This window comes from Corythoichthys intestinalis, chromosome 2 (genome assembly GCF_030265065.1).
Source record: "Corythoichthys intestinalis isolate RoL2023-P3 chromosome 2, ASM3026506v1, whole genome shotgun sequence".
NCBI lineage: Eukaryota > Metazoa > Chordata > Actinopteri > Syngnathiformes > Syngnathidae > Corythoichthys > Corythoichthys intestinalis.
Window position 1 is genome coordinate 72,240,106 of NC_080396.1, and position 6,681 is coordinate 72,246,786.

Consider the following 6,681-nt stretch of genomic DNA (forward strand, 5'->3'; position numbering starts at 1 on the left):
CAACTTTGGGAAAGCCTCACTTGGCCTCCACGATAAGAGAGCTGCTGCGCCATTGAAAAAGCAAAGTGAAGCCTCTTCTCGCGTCTTCAGCCAAACAATTTCAACATCTTTCTCAGCAGATAAGATGAGAAACCCCGGAGACACCCACTTGTGCCTTTGTACGCTGATTAAGGCGACTGCTTGATGCATATAATCAGCATATTATTGATAGTCTTAATGAGAAAGACTCTGAGTCACTGAAGCCATTAGCCACCAAAAGAGAGGCTTAATTGTTTTGTGCGAATGTGTCGGCGCAGCCGGCGCTAATTAAATCCGCTTCCTTCGTTAGCAACTTTTCCCCTCTCTTAATTAAGAGGGTTAATTATGGGCAGAGCAGAGGTCGCGTGCGTGTTGGCGCACACGTAGTCGCTACACTTGAAAAGATGCGATAGTGTTTGAACCAAAAGTAACAAAGTTAACCGGGAGTGACCAAAACTAGCAGAACGTGTAACAAAATAAAGTGGAAGTGACCTGGAAATGCCTCAAAATCAAAAGAAATCAATCAAAATTTACAGAAAGTGACCACGGATTTTACAAGATCAACAAGGAAGTGAAACAAAATCAACTAAGTGACTTGGAAAATCAAAGGAAATGAGCCCAAAAGAACAGAAAGCGACATAAATTTCCTCAAAATCAAAGGAAATGAGCCAAAACGTACAGGAAGTGACCTGGAAGTACCCTAAAATCAACAGGAAGTGAGCTGGAAATGCCTTAAAATCAAAGGAAATACAACTTTTTTTAAGGCGGCGTGCTTAGCTGGCGGCCATCTTGGGTAGTTGTTGGGTCTAAAACTCGTTCTTTAACTTCGTTATTTACCCAAGGCAAGCTGACAAAAGGCAGGGCATAAAGTGAGAGTCAGAGAGTTGACGTTTTTCAACCTGCAAGTTGGGAGAGCCAGGAGACAGAGTTCCGCGATCAATGTCTCATCAAAGTCTCTTCTGATCTCCCCTGCGCTGCTAACTTTTACTGAGGGCTTGTTGCTGGGCAGACTACAGTTACAACACTGTTGTCCAACGTGGCAGGTTCGATCAGGCAATTTCCTTATTCTAGTCATTGATTGAACAGTCACACTCTTGATTGAATTAACAGTCACACTCTTGAGCGGGCAAGATATCTTTGTTTTGAACACACATTTGCACTCAAGGTACTGTAGCTTGGTGGAAAAGTACTGAGACGTTGTGTGATGAATCAACATATGTGTGTGTATCTATTTATCAGCAGAATGTGAGCAATTGCCGGTAAGCACATGATTATGGGCTAAAACTGTATTCATAATAGCTTGGGAGTGCGCGTATAATAGCTGTGGTAGAGCAAACTGGCATAATATATTTGGAATATAAAAACAAGCTTATCTTACAGTAGGGCAACCAGTGGTAAGAAACACGATCTCGAAAAGTACATGTTGGACAGTATCGGCACCATATTTCTTAAAACCTAAATATCAAAAACCAAAAAATCAATGACATCATTTATGTACCGTGCAGTTATCGGTGGGAATGGTGACCAGCGTACGTAGCTGGCGGCCATCTTGAGTAGGGCGACTAGCGGTCAGAACGTATAAAAAGTACATATTGTTCAGCATAGACATGCTATTTTTTATAATTCGACGATATCAGTGACATTTTAGTGTTGTATCAGTAACGATACTGATACATGTATTGTTATCGTGGGAATGGCGACAAGCATGCGTAGCTGATTGCCATCTTGGGTAGGGCGACCAACGATCAGAAACTAGATCTCAAAAAGTACATATTGTAGAAAATCGGTATGTTATTTCTTAATACTTGCTAAAAATCGATGATGTGATTTTATTGCTGTATCGGTAACTATAGCGAAATTATCGGTGGGAAGGGAAACAAGTGCGGGTAGCTGGTGGCCATATTGGGTAGGACGACCAGTGGCAAGAAACTAGATCTCGGAAAGTGCATACTGTACAGCAGGGGTCGGCAACCTATGACACGCGTGTCAGCACTGGCACGCGAAGGGTTAACCAGTGACACGCGAGGGCATGGCAAAAAAAAAAAAAAAAAAAAATGCGTGTTATGTTCATTGTCTCCGCGACCCTCGTGAGGAAGAAGCGGCATGGAAAATGAATGAATGAATGAATGTTCATTGTCGGTTGTAGCTTTATCACTTGCTCAAGCGCCCCATCTTGTGGCCGTTTTATTTATTGGTTCTAAAACAGTAGAAGAAAAATGCAAATAGGAAGTTCTTCAAATGGGATTCATTGTGTTACATGGCAGCTCCACTCTCACAACTTGAGTGGCATTTGTGTTCTTTAGAGCAACGTCTGTGAGTAATTTGTTGTCAAATTGAGAATTACACTCTTTATATTGTCTTTAGGTTGCATGTTTGAGGGGAAAAGTGTTTTATATTTCTAATTAAGAACTACTGAATACAGGCTAATTGTGTTTGCATATATGGATGGCATTTTTGTTATTTGCAGCATTGTTGCTGATTGCATGTATTTTTTCATTGTTTTAGTTTCATAAAAAAGAAAAGAGACATATAAAGGATTACTGAAAACATCCGGAGTGTGAACCTTTTCATGTTTAGCTGTTTGGATAGCGGAAGCGAGCCCATTTACAATGTGCCTTTTTACCGGAAATTAAGGCATTTTCAGTTGCGCACCCTGTTATTTAGGGGCTTTACGGGACAGCCCCTCTCACCCATTCTGCCTGTGGCGTTATATGCGAGCAATAATTGATTTTGAGCACACCTCCAGCTCTTCCCCAATTTCTCGACTCCTGCGCTTGTCGGATTTTTTTTCTCTGCGCATTTAATTCAGCCCACGCTACTAACATGTCACGAAGCCGACCAATCAGAGAGCTGGCGGAAGTACACTGTGTTACCAATTGCACTTTTTGGTAATTGCAACTCTGCACCGTAGGGTGTAGCGGACAGGCGATTAACGTGGCTTATTGTCGTCGATTCGCCCGGTGCTTATTACTTCAGAGAGGTGGTGATGTGTATAAAAACACAGTGACACGTTGGATGGTATTTTGCTGGAGACTTTTATTAACAAAACTAAAACCAGCATGGGACACAGCCACTTTTCATGGCGCTCTTCGCACAACTCTCTCTCAACACCTTGCTCCCTGCCTCTCTTTTTCTTAAGCTTAACTAGTAAGCTGGTCATACTGTAGGGGACAGCGGCCCCTTGGGGGTGCCGGTAACAACTGGTTGGCTGGTTACTTTCGCTTGCTCTGTGCATTATGCCTCGGGAGCGTTGTGTGTGTGTCGCATAACAAGTGTCAAACGCAACTACGAGGCGAAACATGAAATTCATGGAAAACAGGGCCAGGGATCACATTAAGGTAGTCATCTTTTGTATTTGTTATATAAAATCTAAAATTGTGCATAGAATTCACTGTTAGTGAAAAAGACAAAGTAGTCGCCTGACTTTGAAGGTTAAAACAGCCCGCTCTGTACTGTGAGAGACCTGCACTGAGAATCACGCTTGTTCCCCTTTTCTTGCTGGGTTGTGTGTGTGTGATATGTTTACATAAGATGATGCTCAAGTTTTGATATTTTCTAAAATATACTTTTATTTTTTAGTTATTTGTTAAAGAAGAATGGTAGTTGTAAAATTTCAACGTATGTTCATGTTGTTTTCTTTGGAGTAAAATTACAGCTCTGTTGGATATAAAAATTCGGATGTGCGTCATTAATCTTGGTGTGGCACACTGACAAGAAAATTTGAAAGTGGCACGCCACACCAAAAAGGTTGCTGACCCCTGCTGTACAGTATCAGCACATTATTCTTAATATTTGTTAATATTGATGACTGTATAGTGCTGCACTGGTACCAATACTAGTATGAATATAGTATGAGAAGGGCGACAAGCGTGCGTAGCTGGCGGCCATCTTGGGTAGGGCGACTAACAGTAAGAATGTAGATCTCGAAAAGTCCATATTGTACACCATCAACACGTAAGTTCTTAAAGGGACCCACAGATAGAAGGACATGTAGTTCTTAAAAGATAAATCTTAGTACGAGTCATAATAATTTGATATTTAAACCCTTCTTAATGTTTTGTTTCAACAAACTTTGTAAAATTATTTTAACTAGTAGGTAGTTAGCATAGTTGTTTACGTCGCAGGGTGGTGACGTCACATGGACACGCTGCCGGAATTCCTCGTGTCACTCTTTTTAATAAAAAAAAAAAAAAAAAAAAAAACGTGCCACTCTTTAATTATGTAGTGATTTAAATAAGCCACAAGGTGTCAATGGAGAGTTTTAACCTAATTAGGGATCAAGCCAAATCGTGCATTTTGTTCCTTGAATGACGCCGTAGTTTTTCTTTAATCCACAGTGGGGTGTAAAAGGCAGAGAGAAAGAGTGGACACAGGGGTTCAGATTCGTAGCTCTGACCACGCAGTTTATTGGCATAAGCTTCGACAACTCCTTCATATAGTGAAAATACAACAAAAATAATATTCATCTCTCTCAAAAAATAATTTTCCCAAAAAGAAAAGAGCTTCAATCTGTATTAATGAGGCCCCATTCTCACAGAGTTAAACAACAATGCAAAGAGAACTGCCATTCACAAATTCACAATAGATATGCAAAATACACATAAAACTTACTCAGACTTTGGTCAAACTCTTTTAAACAGTTTAACAACTCATTTAGCTCAACTAATACAGTGGATGGCAAAATTTAGTCACAATATACAAACTATGATACTGGGAGTCCTTATCAGGAGACTTGTCTGTTGTGAAGACAACACAAATGAACGTAAATCACGATAAACCCACACTAAACAAGAAACTACGGCGTCAGTCGAGGGACAAAACACACTCATTGGCTTTTCTTCTTATTAATTTAAAACTCGCCATTGACACCTTGTGGTGTATTTAAAACACTACCTTAGATAGTTAAAGAGTGACACTGAAGTACGGCAGCTTGGTCATGTGACGTCACCGCCCTGCGACATCAACAACAATGGCGAGCTACTAGTTTATTTTTTTTATTTGAAATTTCACAAATTTCATTGAAACGAAAACACTGAGGGGTTTTAAGAACTACATGTCTTTCTAACTGTGGTACCCTTTAACATTCGCCGATATCAATGTCATTTTAGTGCTGTATCGGAAATTGTACAGATACTAGTATTGCTATCGGTGGGAAAGCGACCAGCGTACGTAGGTGGTGGCTATCTTGAGTAGGGCGACTATCGGTCAGAATGTAGCTCTTGAAAAACACATATTGTTCAGCATCGACATGTTATTTCTTATCATTCGCCAACATCGATGACGTCATTTTGGTGCTGTATCGGTAACGATACAGATGCTGGCATTGTTATCGTTGGGAATGGCGACAAGCGTGCGTAGCTGGTGGCCATCTTGGGTAGGGTGACCAACGGTCAGAAACTAGATCTCGAAAAGTACATATTGTACAAAATCGGTATGTTATTTAATACTTGGTGAACTCGATACCATTTTAGTGCTGTATTGCTAACTATAGCGATATTATTGGTGGGAAAGGAAAACAAGTGCGCGTAGCTGGCGGCCATCTTGAGTAAGGCGACCAGCAGTCAGAAAGTAATCTCAAAATGTACATGTTGTAAAAAATTGACAAGTTATTTCTTAATGCTTGCTGATGTCGATGATGTTTTAGTGTTGAATTGGTACCGATAACAGTATGGCTATCGGTGAGAAGGGCGACAAGCGTGCGTAGCTTCTGGCCATCTTGGGTAGGGCGCTCAGCGCTCAGAATGTAGATCTAGAAAACTGCATATTGTACAGCATCGACACGTGATTTCTTATTATTCGACGATATAAATGACATCACTTATGGGCCGTATCAGCAACACTACTGATACTAGTATAGTTATTGGGGGGAATGGCCACAAGCGTGTGTAGCTGGTGGCCATCTTGGGTAGGGCGACCAGCGGTCAGAAAATAGATCTCGATAAGTTTATATTGTACAGTATCAAAACATTATTTGACGTTGACGATGTTTTAGTACCGATACTAGTATGGCTATCGGTGAGAAGGGCGACAAGCGTGCGTTGCTGGCGGCCACCTTGGGTAGAGCGACCAGCGGTCAGAAAGTAGATCTTGAAAAGAACATTGTACGTTATTTCTTAATACTCGCCCATGAAGATGGTCATTTTAGTGCAGTATCGGTACGGCTAGAGGTACGAGTATCTATCCAACTCTAATCTCTACACAACTCCATTTTTGACCACCTGACTGTAAAAACATCCACGAAACAGTTTCATTTATAGCCCTAGGCAATGGTTAATGCTTTTAATTGCGATTAATGAAATTCTTTATTGGTGCAACACTAATCTTTTCATACTGAGCCTGTTCAAGGTTCTCTTTGTGTTGTGAAGTTGTAATGAAAGAAAAGTTCAACATTGCAGGAGGTCCTATGTATTATCACAAATGTTTTCTTAAATTGTCTCATTAGCAAAAAAGCCCAAACATCTTCATTCCTTTTTTTGAGAAATGCTTATTGCTTTTCTTCCTCCTGTCTTTATAGTGTCGCTGTCACGCCTCTACGCCAGTGCATCATTAGATATTGCTTTTTACGAGCCTCTGGTGGGTTCCCGACGGAGGGGGTCAGCGTTGCAGTAAAGCGACGCATCCGTCGGTTCCGCGCGCGGCGGCAAACACACCATTAAATCAGGC